This window comes from Haliotis rubra, unplaced genomic scaffold (genome assembly GCF_003918875.1).
Source record: "Haliotis rubra isolate DU_JTF1 unplaced genomic scaffold, ASM391887v1 Scf193, whole genome shotgun sequence".
NCBI classification, from domain to species: Eukaryota; Metazoa; Mollusca; class Gastropoda; order Lepetellida; family Haliotidae; genus Haliotis; species Haliotis rubra.
In genome coordinates, this window is record NW_025765925.1 from 1,316,191 (window position 1) to 1,343,058 (window position 26,868).

General features: G+C 41.1%; 1 protein-coding gene across 3 annotated transcripts in view; it reads left to right on the forward strand.

Moving 5' to 3' along the window:
- Positions 1-26,868, forward strand: part of LOC124274678 — a 200,115-nt gene that overhangs the window by 13,124 nt on the left and 160,123 nt on the right. The gene's annotated exons all lie outside the window — the stretch shown is intronic.

Consider the following 26,868-nt stretch of genomic DNA (forward strand, 5'->3'; position numbering starts at 1 on the left):
ACACTGATAGACCCCACTGCGTTTATAATGTCGAATTATTGATCGACTGATGTACAGTGTGAGAGAAGAACGCACTTTCGTACCGGATTTGATGAATGGCTGTTTGTTTGATATATACTCTCTGTTATTACTGAATGGTCACTAGGACTGGGAGGTGTCGCACATGAACAGAGCGACAAAATGGCGTTAAGTACAAATGAGGTCGACGTGAAGAACAATTGAGTGAGGAAGATTACGGGAGGTACAATTTTTTAGGAAGATTACGGGTGGTACAAGTGAGTGAGGAAGAGGAACTGATTATTACGGAGGTACAACTGAGAGGAAGTGTACAACTGAGGAAGATTATGGGTGGTACAACTGAGTGAGGAAGATTACGGGAGGTACAACTGAGTGAGGAAGATTACGGGAGGTACAACTGAGTGAGGAATATTACGTGAGGTACAACTGAGTGAGGAATATTACGTGAGGTACAACTGAGTGAGGAAGATTACGGGAGGTACAACTGAGTGAGGAAGATTACGGGAGGTACAACTGAGTGAGGAAGATTACGGGAGGTACAACTGAGTGAGGAAGATTACGGGAGGTACAACTGAGTGAGGAATATTACGTGAGGGTACGGGGTACAACTGAGTGAGGAATATTACGGGTGGTACAACTGAGTGAGGAATATTACGGGAGGTACAACTGGGTGAGGAATATTACGTGAGGTACAACTGAGTGAGGAATATTACGGGAGGTACAACTGAGTGAGGAATATTACGTGAGGTACAACTGAGTGAGGAATATTACGTGATTACGTGAGGTACAACTGAGTGAGGAATATTACGGGAGGTACAACTGGGTGAGGAATATTACGTGAGGTACAACTGAGTGAGGAATATTACGTGAGGTACAACTGAGTGAGGAATATTACGGGTGGTACAACTGAGTGAGGAATATTACGGGTGGTACAACTGAGTGAGGAAGATTACGGGTGGTACAAATGAGTGAGGAATATTACGGGTGGTACAACTGAGTGAGGAATATTACGTGAGGTACAACTGAGTGAGGAATATTACGTGAGGTACAACTGAGTGAGGAATATTACGGGTGGTACAACTGAGTGAGGAATATTACGTGGTACAAATGGTACAACTGAGGAGGAGGAGTTAGGGAAGTAAAATTACGGGAGGTACAACTGAGTGAGGAAGATTACGGGTGGTACAACTGAGTGAGGAATATTGAGAGAAGTACAACTAAAGCACAGAGTATGTTGACAAGGCGATGAACAGTCAAGGAACATGTTGGTTATGCTTATATCACACTGACTGGATATGTTTATGAAACTAGACAAATGACAACGCTTATTAAAGTCACCATTGAAGGTGAGAGCAAGGCAACCCAAACACGCCCATGAACACAACCAATAGTTTATCCAACGAAACGTAACAGTTAATATACTAGGTATAAATTGACCAACAAGTCATGAAAGTTGAAATTGTAACGTAATATATATAAACGTTATTACGATAATGACGCTGAGTACATATATATACGTTATTACGATAATGACGCTGAGTACATATATAAACATTTTATTACGATAATGACGCTGAGTACATATATATACGTTATTACGATAATGACGCTGAGTACATATATATACGTTATTACGATAATGACGCTGAGTACTGAGTACATATATATATGCGTTATATGACGCTGAGTACATATATATACGTTATTACGATAATGACGCTGAGTACATATATATACGTTATACGTTATTACGATTATGACGCTGAGTACATATATATACGTTATTACGATAATGACGCTGAGTACATATATATACGTTATTACGATAATGACGCTGAGTACATATATATACGTTATTACGATAATGACGCTGAGTACATATATATACGTTATTACGATAATGACGCTGAGTACATATATATACGTTATTACGATAATGACGCTGAGTACATATATATACGTTATTACGATAATGACGCTGAGTACATATATAAACATTATTACGATAATGACGCTGAGTACATCACCACTACTCATTTGGAACGCCCTGTAAGAAACAGCCTCGTTTGTTTGTCGATATACAATGCTTCATAAATGAAACGTTATTTTACCGTCAAATCGGTATTTTTCAGCCATATAGCGGCAGTATGGGTTAGAACCATATACATGGAAGTGAAACTGATTCATTGACTTAAATACGACAGTGAGCATTGTCTTTGATGTGGGTATTCGCGGACAGTGAAACTAAGGCAGATAACAATGATAAGAACGTTATGACCCAGACTAGAAGTTATATAATTTAACGTGGACGACTCTTGGTCCTCTGTTATGTGTCATGATTTTGGATCAATATAATTCCAGTTTTATCGGGGAAGATTTAAAATACTAGAGTTAGATATTGTACATGTATGTCAAGGCGGCCCACGTTAGCTTGTAGTGTAATGTTAAACATATTGGTGTTTGTGAACAATATTATCACGGGGCAGGATGGTACCTCTTTACATCCAGCTATCATTCAGAGATGGGCTAGAAGAGTTCATCAGTTTTGGAATTGAACGCGAGTCTTCAGTGTCATCTCTCCGCCCAAACCTGATGTTGGTCGGTGACTAATGTTCGGGATCGCTGACTTCAATGATGTATGTTAACGTATCCCAATAGCGTAGATCGATGCCTGTGATGTCAATCACTGGATTGTGTGGCCAACATTCAATTATTCAGTCAGCTTGGAAACTGCTGAGTGCGGCGTCAACAACAAACGAAACAAACCCCCTCCGCCCAACGACCTTGACCTAAAGAACGCACATAGGGAGTTTCAAAACAAACTGTTGTGTTCACAACTTTCTTTTATTTATGATAATGAAATGTTTATCTTAAGTTGAAGGCTTTGTATACTATGTCAGATGAGATGGCATGTGGCTTAACTCCGCGTCAAAGATTACTGCACCTTTTAAGAAGCATACGTGTGTTTGTACCGGAAGTATGCAGGATGTATAGTGCCCCTGAAACACCAGTATACACTTACACGCACACCCATTATATTGACTCTGAGCTCACGTGTTCCAGTTTTATTCCTTTAACGTCAACCGGCAGGCCGGGCAACAGTAAGTACCATCTTTTAGCTTCTTTAGGGGATTGAACCACCGACTATCCACAGACGCTCTATGTACTTGACCATGGAGGCTATGTTACTACTGTTTCAGGAGTAAATGTACAATCATATTTATGTTGAGTGAGTGTGTTGATGTAGAAGAGTGAGTGAGTGAGTTTGATTTTACCCCGCTTTTAGCAATATTCCAGCAATATCACGGCGGGGACACCAGAAATGGGCTTCACACATTTCACCCATGTGGGGAATCGAACCCGGGCCTTCAGCGTGACGAGCGAACGCTTCACCCACTAGGCTACCCCACCGCCCCTTGATAGAGAAGAAATGCCACATACGTTTCATGATCAGTCACTGAAATGGGCACTGAAAATGGCCGATTATACTAAAGACATCAATGGATATTCTTCGGTGAAAGTACCCATACTATAAGGATGTATTGTGTGTTGTTGCTGAAAGTCCAACCGAGCAAATAGCCATCCAGATGACGGCGGTCTATAAATACTACACCCTGGATCTGGTCTCCTGGTGATGCTATGAACTCTCCACGATTCACGCAGTTGGAGTAAAACGGCACGAGCAAAATCATCCCGTCTGACCATTGAATCCACTATGTCACCTATTAAGACCATCATATGATGGCCCACACCATTCTGACAAGGATTCCCCACGTGGTCAAATAATTCACTTGCCCTGTGCGCATGAATCGTAAACCTAATATAACAAAAGTTCTACTTTGCCTTTCCCTCGTTGTTCAAGGCCAAGATCACTAAATATTTTGTGTCGGGAATTCATGAATTCCACGACCGTCAAAGTTTAAGAAGATACGTTCCTTTCAAATATTTCCAGGAATATTTCTGAAAAGGAGGCAATCAGGAAATTCATTTGACAGCTGCATCAGCTAATTGATATGCGCATGATCCGATCAGACTAAACCTAACTCAAACCCACAGGAATTTCTTTTCCTGTGAAGAATTTCTTTCGACCCCTTTTCAGAACACCTTTTCCCAGACGCTATTATTGTCATAATTTGTCTAGACCGACAATCTGTTTGCTTAGTAATCTTCATCAGGTAGTTATAACACGAACATTATTACAAAGTAATTCCTCTTCCTTGGAGTGCAACACACGAGATAGGACCCAAGGCTAGTATCAGAGTGTTATCATATTCCACAGCCACCTGGGAAATCATCATTAATGAAGGGGGCTTGAATAACGACTTGCAAATACTTGATGGAATCCCCGTTGAGTTGTAAGAGGAAACTCAGAAGAATATTTCTTCAGCTCTTTACGTGTTTGTTTTAGGCATCCCTGGAATGACAGTGCCTTGAAGCAGGTCTGATACAGTTTCCTGTTCGATTGCATCATTATTCCAGGACCAGATGCATCGATCATTATTCTTAGCTTCACGTGGTGACGAATGGCTAGCCCGAAGCCTTTCTTCCTTTCCAAGATGAAGCAAAATGATGATTCCCAATTTTTACAGATATGGGAATTTCTGTGGCAGAAGTGTATTTTTGTTTTGGTCAAACATTTTTCTGTCATGGTCGTCCATGAAACGAATGTGTTTGTCATGTAATGTTTCATGCTTTCAAAAAGAATCAAATTGAAGTCTTAGACTATTTGTTTGGAAAGGAGGAAGAATGTGGAGGTTTGGTTTATTATCCTGTCTCTTTGGCGTTGTGTGGATTGTCTTCTTTGTAGGCACTACTGATATTCCCAGCGGTGGACAAACAAAACAGGAAGTGCTGTAGAATATACATTGTTAAAGTCCCCGTCACAAGCGAAATCTATTTCTACCTTGATGTGCACCTAGTAACTCAGTTGTATTTTTCTTCACTCAGTTGTACCTCACGTGATCTTCCACACTGGATTGTACTTCACGTGACACGTGATCTTCCTCGTTTGTACTTAACATGATCTTCCTCGCGTAATTGTCCTTCATCCGACATTCTTCACTCATCTTCGGGTATACTTCACAGGATCGTCCTCTCTGTTGTACTCCGCAACCAGCTGTACTTCCCTAGACGGTCCTCAGCCAGTTGTACTTCGCCTTGAAGCTTCTCAGCCAGTTGTACTCAGCCAGCTGTACTACCCTTTAAGGTCCTCAGTCAGTTGTACTTCCCTTGAAGGTCTTCAACCAGTTGTACTGCAATTGAAGGACCTCAAACAGTTATACTTCCCCTGAAGGTCCTCAACCAGTTGTACTTCCCTTGAAGGTCCTCAAGCAGTTGTACTTCCCTTGAAGGTCCTCAACCAGTTGTACTTCCCTTGAAGGTCCTCAAGCAGTTGTACTTCCCTTGAAGGTCCTCAACCAGTTGTACTTCCCTTGAAGGTCCTCAAACAGTTGTACTTCCCTTGAAGGTCCTCAACCAGTTGTACTTCCCTTGAAGGTCCTCAAACAGTTGTACTTCCCTTGAAGGTCCTCAACCAGTTGTACTTCCCTTGAAGGTCCTCAAGCAGTTGTACTTCCCTTGAAGGTCCTCAAGCAGTTGTACTTCCCTTGAAGGTCCTCAAGCAGTTGTACTTCCCTTGAAGGTCCTCAAGCAGTTGTACTTCCCTTGAAGGTCCTCAAGCAGTTGTACTTCCCTTGAAGGTCCTCAAGCAGTTGTACTGCAATTGAAGGACCTCAAACAGTTATACTTCCCCTGAAGGTCCTCAACCAGTTGTACTTCCCTTGAAGGTCCTCAAGCAGTTGTACTTCCCTTGAAGGTCCTCAACCAGTTGTACTTCCCTTGAAGGTCCTCAACCAGTTGTACTTCCCTTGAAGGTCCTCAACCAGTTGTACTTCCCTTGAAGGTCCTCAACCAGTTGTACTTCCCTTGAAGGTCCTCAACCAGTTGTACTTCACTTGATGCTCATCAGCCAGTTGTACTCAGCCAGTTGTACTTAACTTGAAGCTCCTCACTTAGTTGAACGTCCCTTGACTGACTGACTGACTGAGTTTGGTTTTACGCCACTTTTAGCAATATTCCAGCAACATCACGGCGGGGGACACCAGAAATGGGCTTCACAGAACGTCCCTTGAAGCTGCTTAGACAACTGAACATCCTCCCCAAGGTTTTACACTGTAAACGTTCACCTGTCTATAGTGATACTTGAATCAGTGCTGTTCTCTGATCTTTGACAACAAAGGCCACAGGTTACACTGAAATCGTAACCTTTAAGAATATGATTTTGTCGTAGTTGACAGTTTGGATTTGCTTAACATGTTTTTCTCATTTCTTAGATATATTTGATAATCCGCACAAATCCATACATAATTTCAGAGGCCATATCAGCGTTTGTTCCCATGAGTGTCATCCTAAATAGGTGCACGATAAAATCTGTATTCCAATCGTTACTTCCCATAACCCGGGCAAGTCTTGTAATCTCAAATCCAAGGTTAACCTTGTTTCAGAAGGTTACAGAAACCCTACTCTTGACACCATCTGGAATGTTACCTTTACTATCTCGTGTGTAAAAGGTGAGATTAGTATCTATATTGCTTGTATGATTCCTTTCAACACTTACAATCACGGTGTTACTAACGACGTGTAGTGATCCCCGCTTGACCCTGGTCAGATACCATCTCCCGAGGTAGTGCCCGATGGTTCTCCGATAGGTGATGTAAACAATCCCCTACATCTATGTATTATTCACGGCTTTGTGGGATAGCAAAGAGCATCTACGTGTCAGATTATCGCAGGCTTGCTAAAATATATTTATGTCGGTTGATTGTGGCAGTGGAGGAGATAGTAAAATACAAAATGTCTAGATAGGATACGTCTTATGTACAGGGACACGACTTTCTGGAGACATTTTTGAAAAATCAAAGTCACTGTATGACTTACAGTAACCCATCTAGAATGAGGAAGAGAACTGTATGGATGACAGCTTCTTTATCATGAGGAACACAACCTTTCGGAGTATATCCTCACTCCTTCACCAGTTGTACTTCCCTTCCCAGCAACGTTGTGTTCCTCATTATAAGAAGCTGACATACATACACCTCTTCCTTGTGTGTTCCAAATGTCATTCAAAGACCATCTACAAGATCATACATAATCTCTAATGTCAAATATCTCAAATATTTTGCAGATTTAGATTCAGTTTACGTAGTGTATGTATGTATGTATGTATGTATGTATGTATGTATGTATGTATGTATGTATGTATGTATGTATGTATGTATGTATGTATGTATGTATGTATGTATGTATGTATGTATGTATGTATGCATGTATGTATGTGCGTATGTATGTATGTATGCATGTATTTATGTGCGTATCTCGCATGGGCGTGGATGTGTGTGTGTGTGCGTGCGTGTCTCTCTGTGCGTGTGCGTGCGTGCGTGTGTCTGTCTGTGTGTCTGTGTGTGTGCATTCGCAACAAATATACCATCACACCCTAAACATTGTCGGTCCCGCGCAAGGTTTCGCACGTTGGATATTTAAGCAAGTTTTGTCAGTGTAACGTTAATGTTGACACAGAGACCTTTATTCCAGAAATGCCATTACCGGAAAAACGTGCTTAATTCTCAAAAACATAACTCCAGCCTGTTCTTGTGCTCATATGACGACAGATTATGAGTTTCGATTTTTTGATGATAATAACAATTTCCAATTAGTCGGACGAAGAGAGATTGACTTGAAATAATCATTGTATAATTCATGTCTAATCAATTATTTATAATTTTCTAACCCAGTTAATGATAAATTACTGCTTTTGGCACTGCCAAATCTGATTTCCCTGCTGAAGATGGAAAGTAAGTCTCCTTTCGAGCGTTAAGGGATCTTCAAAAGAGAAGATGCGTTTTATTATATTTACAAAGTCGGCTACGCAGCTCCGATGTCACGTGACACACATCAGTAAAACCGAGGTGGTGTGGAGGTTCCTGGTCCAAGAGTATGTACATAGATGAACTGCAAGTAGTGGTTGAAAGAGACGTCTCAGAGAAGTCGATAATTAACGATGTTCCTCCTTCTGGTACAACATCTGTATCATTTCATCCATGTATCGTCTATATATTTCAGAATATGTTGTACCCAGGCCCCTCCATATATATGTGGTAATGTACAAGCGAGAGTTTATACATACTTAAAACAACAGACGCACATGATCTGATAAATATCCCTATGGTTCTATTTTGGTGTCAACGACAGTGTGCACATCAGCACTGACGCTAACTTGATCGGCATTCACTGTGACAAAGATAAGGCTGAAAAGCCAACATACCTCCCCGGAACATGCACACTCAATGTGATGATATGTAGGAATTTTATGTATTGCATTCTATATTAATCTTTTGTGTGTATATTATTGATTCTCTTCATATTTATTACCACCACCCCCCCAAAAAAAAAAAAAAAAAAAGAAAGAAGAAGTAATAAACAAATAAATATATGAAATGAAATGAAATGAATAAATAAATAAATAAATAAATAAATAAATAAATAAATAAATAATTTAAATAAATAAATAAATGTCAGTGTTTTGTTCACTTTACGGATAATCAATTCTACTCCTAAAGTACTGTCGGAAATAGAATAAAAATTTTTTCACATATATATCTACAATTTATGAAGTTAAAATGTGAAATTGTGAAATATCTGTGAAACTAAGTTCGCCCTAACTACAGTCTCAGCGGTAGGGCGATAGGAAACGTAAAAAAATGACTTTACTCAGGAGAGATTAGTGCAGTCCAAAACAACTTATTTAGAACAGACCATGGCTTTATGCAAATAAGTTTGCGATGATATTGTATTTCAAAGGACACTTTTTAAATGCCTATTTTGAAACTAGACTTAGCTTCATTATAAACGATAGCTGACGTATAAACTACTAACTTTATTACTGAAACTATTAAGGATGTAGCTACCATGGCGCCTCACTATCACTATAAAAAGAAACAGGTAGGAGGGGTCGTCTCAAAAGCAAAACCAGGACGGGAGTCGTAGACGGTGGTTGGGGTTGTACTGGGGGATAGATATATCAGCTACGATAAGATATTCCTTTAGGGGAATTAAACTGGGGGTAGTAAACGGCATGTCTTAACAATTAACAAATAATATCCAGTCCTGTCGATCTTGGGGTGGTCTTGCCACCTATATGTTTTGAGACATTTAATACGATAGTTGATTTAAGCTTTTCTATGGGTATCATATTATTTTACATATCTCAACATAAACGTTATGAAAGACACGTAAGATGATAATCAATAGATGAGACATTCAATACACATGTAAAAAACATAAAATATCTTTGAGATGACCCCTTGTGCCTGTAGGCAGCACGTGCATTTCATGCCAGGTGAGTCGACAGTCCGTCGTCATACCTGGCTGAGCGACCTAATTGCCATCTATAGTCTGATCTATTGTTTTCAGCAGCTATTCGTATTTTTCTAAGTTTAGCCCTATTTTACGAGTAAACATGCACTTCTGGATATCCTATTACACATCCCACTGAACGCCCAGATAGGCTGATGTGGGTTATTTCGACATATGCTACTTGCAGTTTTATAAATTTTAGGAATACAGGGTAACAACCTAAAAGCAGTTTTTTTTCTATTTCCGACAGTACTTTAACAACGTGATGTGTATTTTAGGGCCATATGAAATAGACGTGCAGGATTTATGGTGCCAACATTTCTAATTTTTGTAGACCTAATGATATATTTGAACATATCCGTCAGTGTACCGATGATCCACGATTAAATGGGTCACCGAGCCTGGCCACAAGATCCACTCTTACCGGAAACATAATATTATTATGAGCATTACCCGGAATCCCAACATGTATGTGATAAGGACATGTATGTATATTATAAGCGGAACAGGCGTATTCTTAACATTAGATGAAATGAGGGTGAAACAGATGGGGGAGTTGCTAGGGAGGTGGAAATGGTTAGTGCTGGGTTCGAATCCCTACAAGGATACAATGTGTTGAATTCAATCTTGGTGAATATCGCTCACTCACTGCACCCAATATGTCCACTCCATAATAAAAGATACAATCGTTTTCCGGACTGTTTGTTTTGAACCCTTGTTGGCTCTGAATTTTAAGTAAAACAGCGCGTTTTTATGTGTATATATATATATTTTTATTTACATAATGTGTCACATACAAGGGCAGCTCACGATGACTGTCTTCGATGTGTTTTAAACCAGTAGGGTTGCAATTTGTTTAGACGCTGAACAATTCACTCAGGTCTGACCCTACAGTGATGTTGGCTAATGGTCTGAATATGTAAAAAAGGCGATAAATTACAACCCCGTCACGACACCCATGAAAATATATCTTCACTTAGCAGGTTACCATCGCGCAGAGGTAGGAGGACTCACACAAGCCATATTTCATTGTTGAGACAGCCCCGACACCAGCAGTGCTAAAACATGCCAAACAGTAACAGGCGGCCACATCTCACACCAAAATACCATTTTTATTACTCTTGATTCAAGCGTATCATGCGTGTATTTCGACGTACGAATGTACGGATGTACGTGGCCAATACGGCAGATGCGGCCTTTCAATGGAAATTTCTCCTCCTTGTTATTGAACTGAGGAAATGTCAAGTGTACCCTCTGGATATTGAGCGAATCTCCGTAAAATCAACAATCTTCAACTGGTTTTTCACCCACGCCTGTTATGAGGTTGAAGCACAGCTGAAGGCACTTGTCAAACCATTGATCGCCTGTTGACCACGTGGTCTGTTTTTATTGCGACAGAACGTCACCTGTTAAGCACGAGGAATGAATGCTGCACTTGCTTCCCGTGCAAAACATCGTGTGGCTGTTTCTTCGTCAACCTTGTGACGAGTCTGTTGACAGAAATCAGTTTATAGTTCGATTTAGCTTACGATAGTTCAGTAGCACGCCAGTGCAACTATAACAGTAACACATTGTACTACTACTGTTGCTACAACTACTTCTACTACTACTACTACTACTACTACTACTACTACTGTTGCTACAACTACTTCTACTACTACTAACAGGTAACTGCTACTGCTATTAATGTTACTACAACTACTACTACTACTACTGCTGCAACAACTGCTGATACAACAACTACTACAACTGCTGCTACCACTATTATGACTACTGCTACTGCTACTGCTACTACTACTACTGCTGCTACTACTATTACTATTGCTACTACTACCACTACCGTCATCACCACTACTACTACTACTACTACTACTACTACTACTACAGCCACCACAGCCACCACCATCATCACCATCACTACTACACACTGCTATACTACAACTACTACTACTGCTGCTACTACTACTACTACTATTACTACTACTACTACCGCCGTCATCACCACTCACACCGCCACACTACTACTACTACTACTACTACTACTACTACTACAGCCACCACAGCCACCACCATCATCACCGTCACCATCACTACTACACACTACTCTATACTACAACTACCTCTACTACTACTACTACTACTATTACTACTACTACTACTACCGCCGCCATCACTGCACCACACACCACATCACACCGCCACACTACACTATATAACGTAAAGTGCTGTAACTCTACTACTACTACTACTACTACTACTACTACTACTACTACTACTACTACGCCGCCGCCGCCACACCACTACACTACACTACACTATATAACGTAAATTACTGGGGGGTCTTGGGTGGGTCAGTAGTTTGTTTGCTCGTCCTACACGTCGAGTCTCGTTCCCCACGTGGCATCAAATAACCCACGAAGTGACATCCAACATAGAATCAACGTCATCATACACGGCACCCAACACCACGCCAGCAGCATCCGAATACACCCACAATCACGTCAACTAATATAAGACCTTGACCAGCCCATCCTAACTGTCTTGTAACTGCCGCCCTCCCAATCCACACTGACATATAAAACGCCTTTTACCTAGTGACATTTGAGGAATGACTGCGATATGATCTAGCATCACAACCTAGAACACCTACGCTTAAAGTAACCCGTCACGCATAATACGTCCACTACTCTATATGGAAGCATAACTGTCACAATGCCGTACATGATGTTGTATTGGCATCGAAGTTGTTGTGTTATTGACGACGTCGTTTCTACATAAGGACAAAACACATGCGTTGTGATGTTGTGTGAGATGTGTCTTTAAAAAATGAAATATTAATAAGTACATGTACGTAGAGATGCAAGATCAAGTGTCATGTGCCATCTGATCCGATGTGAGTCATATGTTGATGGACTCAAAGAGCTGCTGTAACATTGTGGTAGCTTCATCTTCCGATCTGACAACGGTGCTATTTGTCTGGAATACAGATAGTATGTCTGGAGTTTGCAATCTATACTTTGTGAGGTTAATATTACAATTGTTAACCTTTAGAGTTAATAACTTATCCACAGCCAGGCTTTTTCAGCCGAATAGATTTGTGATTGTTTGTTGGTAGATCGCGGTAATGAAACCTTAACCGACGAAACTCAGAATGTAGATGTGATGAAGTCATGTCTATACTACAGACAATGATTGGACTGACGCAATTGTGAGGAGTAAAACTGCCGTGCTGTTCACAGATGTGGTATGTGTCATGTAGTTTGGGGTGGGTTGGGGTGGGTGGGTGGGTGGTGGTGGGTGGTGTGTGTGTGTGTGTGTGTTGCTGTTGTATTGTAATGTATGTGTTGTTCAAAGGGCTCAAAAGGTTAAATGTGTTGCATGACGCATGTTCATTCAAAGGTCAAGGAATCCAGTTGTCACACAAATGCATCGTCAGCAGTTGAACAAGAACGTATAAACAGGCCTTGAAATGATGACGTTTATATTCCTTATGACACCACCCGGTCTACCTCTCTCTCTTCTCTCTCTCTCTCTCTCTCTCTGACTCTCTCTTCTCTCTCTCTCTCTCTCTCTCTCTCTCTCTCTCTCTCTCTCTCTCTCTCTCTCTCTCTCTCTGATCGGATGTTATAGATTAACTACCAACAGACCTGGGCTTCTCGCTATGTCGGGTCAGTCGACGACACGACGCAGTCGATACACCAATTGACGGAGCTGTCATTTTCCAAGTCTTGTAGGATAATATGGTCACGTGGAACTGTCACAACGAATTCCAGAGCTGACCAGTCATGAAGCGGCTGACGTTGAATGCTGTCGTTGTTCGGGCCGTATACGTCGACGTTGATAAAATGAATCTTGGCTAGTGCTCGACTCAGCAACAAGTGTTACATGGCGCCTACAGTGTTAGAACTCGATATAAAGATAGGACTTCAAATAAGAGAGTCATTTTCTGTATTGGAACGGTATTGGTACCTGTAGATTCTTGAAGTGATCCAGCCTGTCCAAGATATTGCGCTTTTTATGAATTCAGAAGTGATGTCATCTTAATCTAGGCCTTACTGTCCAAGATTAGTTGTACCGAGTGTTGTAGAAGTGACCCTATTTGGGGATATCGTTTATAGATTCTATGTTGAATTTCAGTCGAAATATTGTTGATCTCAATTTAACGTTCACTTTATTGTTCTAGATATATAGTTCATAAGGAAGCTGGAAGTGATGAACACAATGTATACGTACAGACTGCCATGAAGAATTTTCTGGATTTCATCTTCTTCTATTCTTTTTGGGGGTGGGTGGGTGGGGGATGGATGGGTTGGGGATGCTGTTGTATTGTAATATGTGTGTAAGAAAGAATAACAGAAGATGGAATCCAGAAAATTCTTTATGTTCATCAAATAGCATCTTCTAAAATGCCAATCAAGTATTTTACGTTGAGGTTCTTGTTGGGATGTTGTGGAGTTATACATGGTGTTGTTTGACTGGTCATACACTTAATGGTTGTTGTCAGTCATTCTGTTTAGGTGGTTAGATGGGTGTTTGACGGGTCTTATTGTAAAAGGTGATTGTCGGTGATAAGGGTTTGTGGTGGGGCCACCACGGGTTTGGATCATGTATTGCATGTTGTTTTTTCAGGTGATTGGGATTTATTCGAGTTTGTTTGGTGTGTAATTGGACATGGGTAGTGGGTGTCAAGGATGGGTTTGTCTGGGACTAGGAATGCACAGTTCAAGTTGTTTGAAAAATACATTTTCGGTCGAGGGTAAAAGGGGTACCTTTATCAAAACGGTTCATCAATGAAATATATTCACCTAACAACCAACCCTCGTGCATACAAATTGTTTAACTGACCTTCCCTAATCGCTGTCGATTCTGTCATTATCCCGTTTGTCAATACACCTGCATAGCTACTTAAGCATTTTATGTACATTTTACTGCTAATTCAGCACATGAAACACCCTTCCGATACCCGCTTACTTTTTGACCCCGTATTAATGGGTAGCATGTCCACTTCTCGCAAGGTCTGTTTCTTTATTCAAGACATATGGTGGGTCATTTATCATTGTTCATTTTTCTAAAACCTACAACAGTAGCATTCGTTTGTGTCCCATGTGACAGTATTAGTTAGTATTTAGGGGTTTAAATCCTCAATGCACTCAGCTACCTATTGTTTACAAGCCAGACCAACTTGTACCTAAATGACCACATCCGGTGAGGTCACTTGGTGTGGTCACTACCTGCTCACCAACGCCTCACTGATCCGCTACAATGAAACGCTAGCTCACAAACCTTTGTGTCATCTCTGAACAATTGGTGAGCCTTTTCCCCGTCGGGTTAAATGCTCCTGATCTCTCGCACCAGAACTTGATGTGCCAAGCCTCGCTGCCTCATCTCACACAGTTATAAAACTTGTTATGTTTCTGAGCTTCATACATTTTATGAGAACAGATCTTATGGATATCACATTCTAAAGCTGGGATCTTCACAGGAAATGAGCCAAGAGCTTCTTTAATGATTAATAGGAGACAACTACCGCCTCAGGCTTTTCGGTGAGTTTGCAAAATTCATTATTTAGAAAGAAAACAATATAGACATGGTAGAATCGATTGAGATATTGTTCACCTATATGTGTTCTAACGTTCAGCCCCGGGGTTTGTATATCAATATCGGGTCAGAGGGTTGTAGACCAGTAGGATTCCTTGGGAATCTCCAGATGGAACTGGATCCATTGACCTATATTCTCCTTTTTATAGGTTCATTTCATCTCATTAAGAACAAAAGTATCAAGTTAAAATCTGAGCTACGGCAGCGCCTTTAAAAAACACACGCAAGGGCAAGTTAATAATCATTGAGCAAAACACGGTGTGTGCAAGTCAAATTGGGCAACTGAATCAGACAGCACTTGTCACTAAGGGGTCAAATTTGCATATGTTTCCCTCGTGGCTACCAGAAATCTTTGTGAAGGTTTCACTGAGGCTTGAGTGTTGTAACCGTTACCCCCATCAAATAACGTTTGGCCAAGAGTCATATTACGCTATTTGAAATAGTCGTAGAAAAATATTATGAATTGGGGGTACTAAAGGTAGGTGGCGCTGGAATATTCCGCAATGTAAAGGGAAAGTTGTGTAATGTAACAACGCTATTATATCTATTCAATCATACCCTCGTCGAACGGCCTAAGGCGATGCAAATCGTCCTGTACAGTAGTGCCCCTTAGTCGTATCAGGATACGCAGAGTATGGGATTGAATCTTTGCATCACCTTGTTTACAATCCTTGATGTGTCAGCACATTACCGAGTTCTTACATCCACCAATTTGACAAAATATGTAGAACCATCATTCCGTTCCACCCATATTAAACTGACACGCCATGTCAGAACTGTACTACACGCATGGTGGAGGTCTACCCGTAGACAGGAATCTCAATCTGTATTCAACTGCATGACAGGTCAGTGATTGGCGTGGAGAAAAGGCGGTCAATTGTCCAAGTTATTGAGCTTTCCGATTCGAATTTCCATTCCCAACACAAAATGGTGACACTAAAGCTATGCCTATATTTTTCGCGTCGTGATATTGCTAGAATATTACTAAAAGCGGCATAAACCCACAAGTGCTCCTGTAACAGGACCACCTTTTCATAATTTTTATTACAATAAATAATTTCCTTTCAGCAGCTGTACCCACATCCTTGAGCATAATGATTAATATATGCAATAATCACGTTGAAGGACGCTTGTTTGAAATAGACCCTGCTCTTCACGAACCTGACACTTGAATACCGTAATTGACCTGACGCTGCACCGTCCACCATCCACTCTTTTCCACTTTCCGCTCGACTAGAAATACTATAACCTCATATTATTATGAACGCTCATAATCTAAGCATATTTGGTTATTATGTGTCGAGAAGAGGTTAATCCGGCAATATCGCGACTGTATAGAATGAGTAACGAGAATGTCTCTCCCAATCAGACCCGAGTTATCAAGTTGGTATTCATACAGTATCCTTCACGAGGCAACAGCCGCCATACGCAGGATGATTCCCCCAAGCTAGAAACCGGTCCGACAACACTTTAAAGAGTGAATTTATATTATTAGATATTAAGGTTTCACAGACACACTCCACTATACATGAAGGGTGGCAGACATGCTTGTCGTTGATATCGTAGATTTTTAATCACGTCTCGGCTCAAAGGAGAGGCGTTAAAGTGTTAGCAACAACCGTTTTAATGAATATATGTATTTCGAATTAGTACGATGAATAAAATATATCTTGTTTTCGAAGCAGATATGTATGAGAAGGACAGTTCATTTAACATTGAACAGTTAGCTGAAGTAGCCTATAGTGGTTCAAGCGTCAACTCGTCTCGCCTAAGGGACGGGTTCGATTCCGTAGATTTGAAGTCCAGTGTACTCCACCGTGTTAGAACGGAAATATAGCTGATAGAGACGTATGGTCACGTTCACTGACTCTTGTTTTGAAAAACATAAAACGTTACTATCTGTCCAGCATACTTGTTACTTTTTAGTCGAAACACCTTCGCTCTTACCCCCAGAATATCAAAAGGTCGGTCGATAACTCGTACGAAAGCGTATGTATGGTCTATTTGTACATGTATATTCTTTTTAAAACTCATAACAAAAACAAGATCAATATGTGATCGATCTGTAAGTGCTGACAAATCAATAATTTTATATAGATGATCGCGAACGATGGATAAATGTGTCAAGGTGAGAGCTTGCCAGGATGATGGAAGAAAATAGAGCCAGAAATGGAGAGAGAGAGAGAAGAGAGAGAGAGAGAGAGAGAGAGAAAGAGAGAGAGAGAGAGAGAGAGAGAGAGGAGAGAGAGAGAGAGAGAGAGAGAGAGAGAGAGAGAGAGAGAGAGAAAGAGGGAGGAGTGAGGAAGCGCTCGGAGGTGAGGAACACGTGTACGCACATTGTAAGCATGAACAATTCATCTCAAGTAGTATTTGATCATGATTCATACCGGTCACACACGATGAACTCTGCTGGTTAATAGAGTAGCAGCAACAACCACCATGTATTATGTTGGCTCAGAAAGCTGTTTTCATTTCCACTATACCAGGAGGGTAGGTTTGTTTGAGTTGTGTTAGGGCAGGGCCGGAGTTCAGGCGTCTTTTTCCATGACAGTCCAGGCAATTAAGAACTCTATACACCAAACATAATACATGTTGGCAAGCCTTGGGTAACATTTGTCAGAACTGGGCCTCACTAACTGCCAGGTTTGTCGGGTACATTTAAACTGTTCCCTCAAGTGGAAATAACGAATCACGGGACCTTGTTAACTGGTTCTTCTGTGAACCCCTGTCTACATCCTCCTGCCCGTGGTCTGAGAACTGACTTCACCGACCTCTTATCGTGGATGCTGGACTAAACCCATAAGAAACTTCTGCATTTTAAGTGAAAATCTGGCGGAAAATATTCATTTTAACGGTATGTACAGTACTATATCCTGAAATCACCACATTCTGCACTTCCATTATTTTTATGCATAAAAGTCTAAGACGTTCATATTTGCATATTTTGTGTTATGTTTAAGTGTTGGAGATAAAGCGATATTTGTGACAGTAAATGTTCTTATCAAGTCACTGGATGTTCTGGTCCATCACTTGTCTTGTTTACTTATCGACCGCTGTCGTATGGCAGGAGTATTGTTCTATGGATTCGGGCAACAAGCACATACTTTTCATGCAAATTGTGTGAGAGTGGCTGCCGTCGGTATGGCAACACATGTGCTACGCATTCCCGAACACCTGGTGTCATTTTCAAATTATCACCTTTTCTCTTCTACACCGATTGCAATATGTTTCGCGGACAAACGCTGATAAGGTCGTTTAATATTGACATTGATGTTTCACCGACATTAAAGAGACTGAGATTGCCTCGTAGTAAGAGTTACGGCCCTTGTCCTCGCAGGATCATGTGAACAAGCCGTCTACAGTACGTGATACGTGAAAGTAAAGTAGCTGTTTCAGTAGCGAATTGTTGTAAGATATCTAATGTGTTTCTCCAGAAAACATCACACTTTACCTAAAAATAGTTTACGTTGTTTATTTCATGAAATTGTTAGGACGAAATTACTTCCGTATGAAGTAAATTAATCTGATTGTTAATCTAATCTAATAATATGATACAGTTCAGACAAATGACGTACAAAGGATCTACTGCAACCTGAGCGTGCAAACCAGAAATGAATAAAACATAAGATTTTACATTCAAAACATGATCTGCAACCGAAATACACCTTATACAACGCCTACGTGTCATGTTAATATAATATTGACGTCTAACCGGATTCGTGACTTTCAAAACAAGTAGCACAGTGACATCTTCAAGGGCAAACGCAATATGGAGCTGATACAGCTGGTACGCGGTATTTCGTTTCACAATGCCCCGAACCAAGTCACAAAATCGCATATTCCACATACGAATTGCGTCCTTTTGACATTTGTAAGTAAGTAAGTACATTTTTGTGTTTCTATTAATTTGTTGAAAGTTTGAATGTTACTTGGAAGAAAATACTCGATTTTCTTACACTGACGACCGCGGTGAACTTTTGCAAACATTTCGCAAACTCATGACTTTTTAGCTGACAATTGTGTCAGAGACGTCATACGGGGTGTACACCTACACGTTCTTGTCTCAACTCCTGTCATCTTTAAAATGTCCTTTGGTTTATCGGAGCAAAAGCTGTTTGTTTCATGACATTTCTGTATTAAATGACTGGCATTTGGAGAAAGGTAAGCAACAAAGACATGCCTCTCGCTCGTTAACTGGGTGCTTAGGCATTTACCTGATCTTTACTTATTGTTCTTTGTGTCACGTGAACACATGATCAATTTAATACGTATCTTTATTTCCTAATCCCAAACTTTACAATGTTGATTCCTTTTGGTTTTTTGGTTTTGCTTTTTTATATTTTTTTTGTTGTTGCTTATGTTTTTGGGGTTTTGGGGATGGGTGGGGTGGGGTGTTGATTGAATATTCAACTATGACGCTGGAGAATGATCTAAATGAGCAAATTAATCTAATTTCAATAGATCCCTCATAATATTCACATACATGTGCAAATACATCGATCCGTCTATGAGCCATATATCGTTGCATAAAATATTATCGTTGCCTATATTCTTGTGGTAGGTATGTTGTCAGAGCTTCGTCATCATCAACAGAATCATTATCAATGCCAGTTAGTTTGAAAATCCACATGTCGTTTCAGTTTCAACGAAATCTGGAAATTTGTTATCATATGGCTAGGTGTTCCTCTTTCACCTGATTGTCTGGTCGTGTTAGATGAGTACTGCAGTGTGGTGTCAGGAACAAAATACTGTATTTATGCAGATTGTGTGAAAGGAGTGTCCTACCTCCAGGTTTGTTTGTTGCTTGTCGCGAACACCTGGTGTCATCCGTGGTTTTCAGTGATCAATTCATTTAATTCTCAGAGCAATTTTGCCTTTCAAGCCTAATGAAATCTTCATGACGTTAATCTCATAATGTTAATCTCAGACGTTGACGAGTTACATATCTGGTTATAACACACCACGTCAGTTTCAGTATCCTGTTAATAAGAAACTCCGCCTCCAGTCTCGTACCAGCCTCCCATAACTTCACCATGCTTAATACTGTTAGACATCGAAAGACAGAAATAGCTATTTGTTTACTGGGCTCTGTCATGGTCCTTTCTGTCCAGACTGGTTTTGTTGATACTACACCTGTAATCTACGCGCTGTTATGGCGAATGCAGAAGCCACAAATCCGTGTCTGTGTAGTTGTAATGACGTTCCCACACTATGGTAGGTGTGACTTTAGTTTTACGCCGCACTCAGCAATATTCCAGCTATATGGCGGCGGTCTGTAAATAATCGAGTCTGGACCAGACAATCCACTGATGGAGCCTCTAACCGATGACATGTGTCAACCAAGTCAGCGAGCCTGACCACCCGATCCCGTTAGTCGCCTCTTACGACAAGCATGGGTTACTGAAGATCAATATTCTAACCCGGACCTTCACTAGTATCATGGTGGACAGAAGACATCGAGGAATTGAGAATGGTTCTCACAGATATTTCCATTCAATTATGATGATTCTTGGGTCCCTTTTGCCGTCGGTTTGCATTGCGATTTGCGTTAACGTGAACGTGAAAGGTGTCCCTGCAAATGTGTGTTGATGCTTTAAACTTGAGGACGACGGACTTCGTCTGTGGTCGATAGAATAGTCTTGGCTATTTTCTAAACTGGGTTTTGTCTTTGATTGATGTCCAGTCGTTGGTTTTCTTTGTTAACTGATTTACGCCCAAAGGTTAAATATATGTCTCTGACTTGCCTTTAACTGACCCGTTTGTGAAAGAAGATCTTTGCAAAACCAGATATTGTATGTGGAATCATTGTGTAGAAATATTCACCCATCTCTCAGAATTCAGTCACCCTCTCACTCACTAACTCGCACACTACCCATACACTCGCACGCGCGCACACACACGCCCATAAACGCAAACGAACATTGGCACACACTTCCCTGGTGTATATCTAAAGGTCAGTCTCCTGATAGTTGGTTTCCACAGTCATCTACATGGCACTTGATAAATCACATTTCCTTGGTTTAATGTTTAGTGATTAAATGAATGTCTTTAAAATCACATCATTGCGTCCTTCCTGCGAGTAATGTGAGAATACTAATTGGATCATGAAGAAACAGAGTCTGTCAACCGGTGGTACAGTGCTCTTCCCTGTCTGACCTTGACTGTATCGCACAGAACGATGCCTGATGGACAATATATATGTACATATAAATCAACGCCAAATGCCAAATAATGTGCATACGCGACCACATACATTCATTACAGTCTCAGCTTCCTAGTCCGTCACTGTTACCCTGGAAACCAAACCGTGAGAGATATGCTGTTAAAACATAACTTGATCGAAGACAATTATCAGGTTGCCATGTACTATTAATCATGCAGTCTAAAGACTTCGTAGATTATCGATTTTGAAATCAATTTGTGAATTTCCAATAAGACTTCAACCGCATTTAGCTCGGCACGGTATGGACTCTGTCGAAAATAGCACTTCTTGACAGGAATCATTTGTAGTTGTGAAGCTCTGGCGTCCTGCTGTCAGTGTGTAAGTCGAACCTCATCATGACCTCCTCAAGGTCTCCTCGGGTGTCCTGATGACCTTGACCCCATTCTGCGGGACTACATGCTATGCACACTAACGCACAGACCAAGCAGCGGCTAAATATGCTTTATATGGGTACCAGTTAGTGAGGTTTTACTTTGTGACAATGTTATCCGGGGACCTCTAGTGATATCAACCGAGCCTTAAATAATCGGTGTTTGCCGATCAGACAATCCAGTGATCAACATCATGAGGATCGATCTGCGCAATTGGGAACCGATGACATGTGGCAACCAAGCCAGCGAGCCTGACCACCCGATCCCGTTAGTCGCGTCTTTCGACAAGCATGCGTTACTGAAGATCAATTCTAACTCGGATCTTCACTGGTTGATATGACATAATATTCCGGTGAATATTTGCTGAACGTTTTAAAACAACACATAGATATACAAAGTCTGGTTTCAGTGCGTAAAGGTAATTACTGTGTATAGAATAAAACCGACCAGGAACGACGATACGCTTTGTGAACAGATACCCCGGTTCATTCTAACCCGGACCTTCACGGGTTTCAAAATTAAAGAGTTGATGTACTTTTCTGTTATAAGTAATTAACATGACCGATAAACATTGAGCTTCATGCATTGTACCATAAAGGGATTAGAACCCGGCACAGAGTCTGACGTGCAACCACTGTAATCACTACCCTAACCCAGGGCCTAAATTTAACATTGAAATATAGGGTTGCTGACGCGTGTTGTGATAGCTATATGTTTTATGCACCTGATGGGTGCCCGTAAGGAAGGGGTTGATATGAAAGTTTATAAACCTGTAGTTGTAACGAACTTAAGGAGACAAATTCCAGTTCGTTCGAGACAATACAATTCGAATAAAACATCTACGGCAAGTGGCAAGGGATATCGGTCAGTCCATTGTTAGCTTTATAAACGTAGGTTCCCTTCTTACATTTGATGCCTTGATAATCATAGGGGTTAACCAACATCTCTTAGACAGAACATACAGTGGAAAACCTTTATTCAGAAATGACAAATTCCTTAATTATATATTCCTATATGATTCAGGTACAGGCGTATGTGTTGTATCCGTAGTTTGCTTTACATACACCCACTGTGGGTGAATGATATTAGATACAGCAAACCAAGAGATAAACTTACATGTCATATAACCAGCACACAAGGAGTGGCAGTTTGTGGCTAGGGACATCTTGAAACAGAGATGACAACATTTTGTTCCGTCAAAAATTGTGGACATTTAAATAAATATTTCATCATGTTCCTAAAGCTGACACATGTGAGGGACATGGCTAAGCGACTTGTTTACAACGGTACAAATTGATTGACTGAGTTATGCCCCTTTGATGTGACAGGATGTTCCGAATCCCGGATTTTCAAGTTATGACCTGTGTGAATACTTTCAAGGTGACACGTCTCCACTGAAATAGTTAAATAGGCCAAACTCCAACTCAATAAACTTTGATTTTTAATACTGAGTTGATAGGAAACCCTTATGCAACGCTGATGAGTAGGGAGAGACATGGTTCCTGCAACGTTATTGATGATAAACACGCTGCCTGACTGGGTACCAGACTTCTCATTTAATGCTGCCCTCATTATTTGCTTTTCCTGTGGAATACGGCGACAGTGGTCGGAATATCAGTCAATACATTAGGGCATTGATCTAAGGGCAGCGACGGTGAGGATGCGTGATTGGAGCTCACGTTGTCTTCGTCGTATGTCCTGCCATACTCGTGATCATCGTGACATTGAACTCAGTATTTGCCCCTACTTTGGTTCATGTTCTTTGAGTCAGAAATGTCCCAGTTGGTCAAGTCGTTCAGTTTCGCTGTGCGTAGAAGCTGTCTTTGTAACAGGTGGTGTTTGGATTCAAGGATCGAGGGATCGAATCCCAGAATTGGTATGATAATGGTTACATGCATTAACATTATTATACCCACGCTCGTAGTGGTATTTCAAAGTGGCATCGTTGACAAAAATGTTGGAAGTAATTCCTTATGTTGAAGCATACCATATGTACCAGTGTTTGTTTCAGGTGTTTCAATTGACAAGTCTTCGTCACTGATGGCGCAGGATACGATCCATTTGCGACTACCTGGTATCATTACAATATTAAAATTATCCCTCGTCACGTGACTCATGATCGGAATTGTACACAACTCGCCCCTTCAGCAGAGATTTTTTATGATCAATGGATTTTTTTATCCCTTAAATTTTTAACCAATCCGGAAAACGTCGATGACCTGAGTTATGATGAATCATAATTTTGATCTAGTTGGCGTTAAACGAAACTCACTGGCTCTGTATGTGTCCAACTGTCCACCTCGTTGCAGTGTATGGGATGTAGGGATGTGTGACAGATGTCGTAATGACGGCGTTTCACCCTGCCTCTGTACCAGCTGTCATGTTTTACATTGTAAGTGATTTGAAAGTTAAAACAAGAAGGGTATTTTCACATTTTTTTCAAATTTGGCATGCGTAAAATCTTTAAACACTCCGTAGCCAAAATTAAGATGTCGCCCCTTTCGTTCCCAGGATGTTCTCATCCTAGATTCGAGTCCTTCATTCGGATTCAGAATCAGTGTGATGGTAAATGCGGCTTCGAGCCATACAATACTCGGTGTGTATGAAACAGTTATACATATCACACGGAAACTACCAGTGTTTACAGAAGAATTGTTTATACCTGTCTGTAGAACAGAATTTTTCAAGTGTTTGTCAAAAGTTCATAGAGTTTGACATTTGAGATTTTCAAAATCTTTGTTATAATCGCAGAATTATATTTTAGAAAAATATAAAGTTTTCAATGTATGGTATCTTAACGTTGGAGCACGAATCCCGTTACTTTTATCAAAATTCACTCAATCAACCACTTACTCAACCACTACACGTTAACCAAGACTTACTCAGCCACAGAACGACTCACTCAACGAGTCAACCAATACAGCCACCGAACGACTCACTCAACGCGTCAACCATTCAGCCACAGATCCACTCACTCATCGAGTCAACCATTCAGACACAGATCCACTCATTCAACGAGTCAACCATTCAGGCAGATCCACTCACTCAACGAGTCAACCATTCAGACACAGAACGACTCACTCAACGAGTCAACCATTCAGACACAGATCCACTCACTCAACGAGTCAACCATTCAGCCACGGACCACTCACTCAACGAGTCAACCATTCAGACACAGATCCACTCACTCAACGAGTCAACCATTCAGACACAAAACGACTCACTCAACGAGTCAACCATTCAGACACAGATCCCCTCACTCAGCGAGTCACCATTCAGCCACAGAACCACTCACTCAACGAGTCAACCATTCAGCCACAGATCCACTCACTCAACGAGTCAACCATTCAGACACAGAACCACTCACTCAACGAGTCGACCATTCAGACACAGATCCACTCACTCAACGAGTCAACCATTCAGACACAGAAACACTCACTCAACGAGTCAACCATTCAGACGGAGAACCACTCACTCAACGAGTCAACTATTCAGACACAGAACCACTAACTCAACGACTCATGAGCAGCCACTCATTCACTCACTTCGCCACGGAACCATTCGCTCAAAGACGAAAACACTTACTCACTTAACCATCCACTCATTCACTCACTCAATCAGCTACTCCGCGCATCCATTCATCCACCCACCCTCTCAACTACTGAACCTCTCACCCGACCACTCACCCACTTAAACACTCACTCAGCCACTCAACCACTCACCCGAAGACCCACTCACGTATCCATTCACATATACTACTCCACCACTCACTCATTCAACCACTCGCTTAATCACTAAACCACTCACTCAACCTCTAACTTAACCACTAAACCACTCACTCAACCACTTAGCCACTCCACCACCTACCCAGCCACTCAATCAATGTCTCAATGTTGCTATTAAACCATGCCACGACTGCCTAGCTAAGTATATATTACAATTTGCAATTCAACACCTTCTTGTCAGAAAATCACTGATCACTTTGACAGTTTGCATTTGTGCATCTAACATCGCGGTGTAAAAGCCAAAGGTACACGATGAATCATGCGCAATATATTGAATTCAGAAATAATCAGTTGATGTAATAATTCCATTCGTCCTTGAAAGCCACAGCAATGATCTGTCAACGTCTTGATTTTTCTGTTAATCACCCAGCTTCTTCCATCCCTCGTTAGTATACTTCCACACATAATAATGACCCTATCCTGTTAAAAAATCACCCGATCAATCATTCCCATCAAAGGTCGAGGTCAATCATTCCTTTTTAAATAAAAACTTAAACTGGAAGTTTAATAATAATTATTTTTCGAGCACTGCGTACGCCAGATCCAGCGCACGTCCTTGCGAGCGTAGTGTCCCATGTGAACTTGGTATACAGCCTTGTGTTTGCAACAGCATACAGAAGTCGAGGTGATCAATTATTCTCTCATGACCTGAGTAATGTCAACACAATGAGACAGGAGTCGATCACATTCTGGCTGTGATTCACCCGTGTATCAAATCATCATACATTTTCCGAATGATATGGGTGTTTATTGTGACGGGGCTAATGCATAAATACATCGTAGGTTTAGTCGGGAAAGGTTGGCGTCTGTGTTGGGAAAGACATTGTATTGCAGAGGTCTTGTCAGTTGCATTAACCGAGGCAGTAACTACTGGTTCAATGACTAATTCAACAGCCGTAAGATAACGGATGGGGTCTGCGTATCCGGGTACGTGATGACCAATCCTGGTAGTTCCTTCACTGAGATAAGACGGCTCCTTGTTCCAGTCTAAGTGGCTTGCTGTCTTCTTGGCGTGTCTTGTTACTGGAAGTGTTTGTTTAAGGAGCTCCGTTTTGGGGACTGTCTCTAATTTTGACCTTTTCTCAGCCATCTCCTACGGATTCTGATTCTGAGGGATGCGGTTTTCTTACTAGTGCAGCTGTGAAAAATTCGAAAAGTAATTTGGTAGATTACATTTGAGAAGAGAAGTGAAGGAGAGAGAGCGAGAGAGGGGGAGAGAGAGAGACAGAGAGAGGGAGAGACAGAGAGAGAAACTCTGAGAGGGCGAGAGAGAGGGAGAGGGACAGAGAGTAGAAACAAAGAAGTAGAGAGTGAGAGAGGGTGGGCGCCCGAGAGATAATAAACGAGAGATAGTGCTAGAGAGTCAAAGAGAGAGACATGGTGAAGAGAGAGAGAGAGGCGGAGAGGGGAGAAGAGAGAGTTGGTGTAAATGCGAGCGAGAAAAACAATGAGTAAGAAAAAC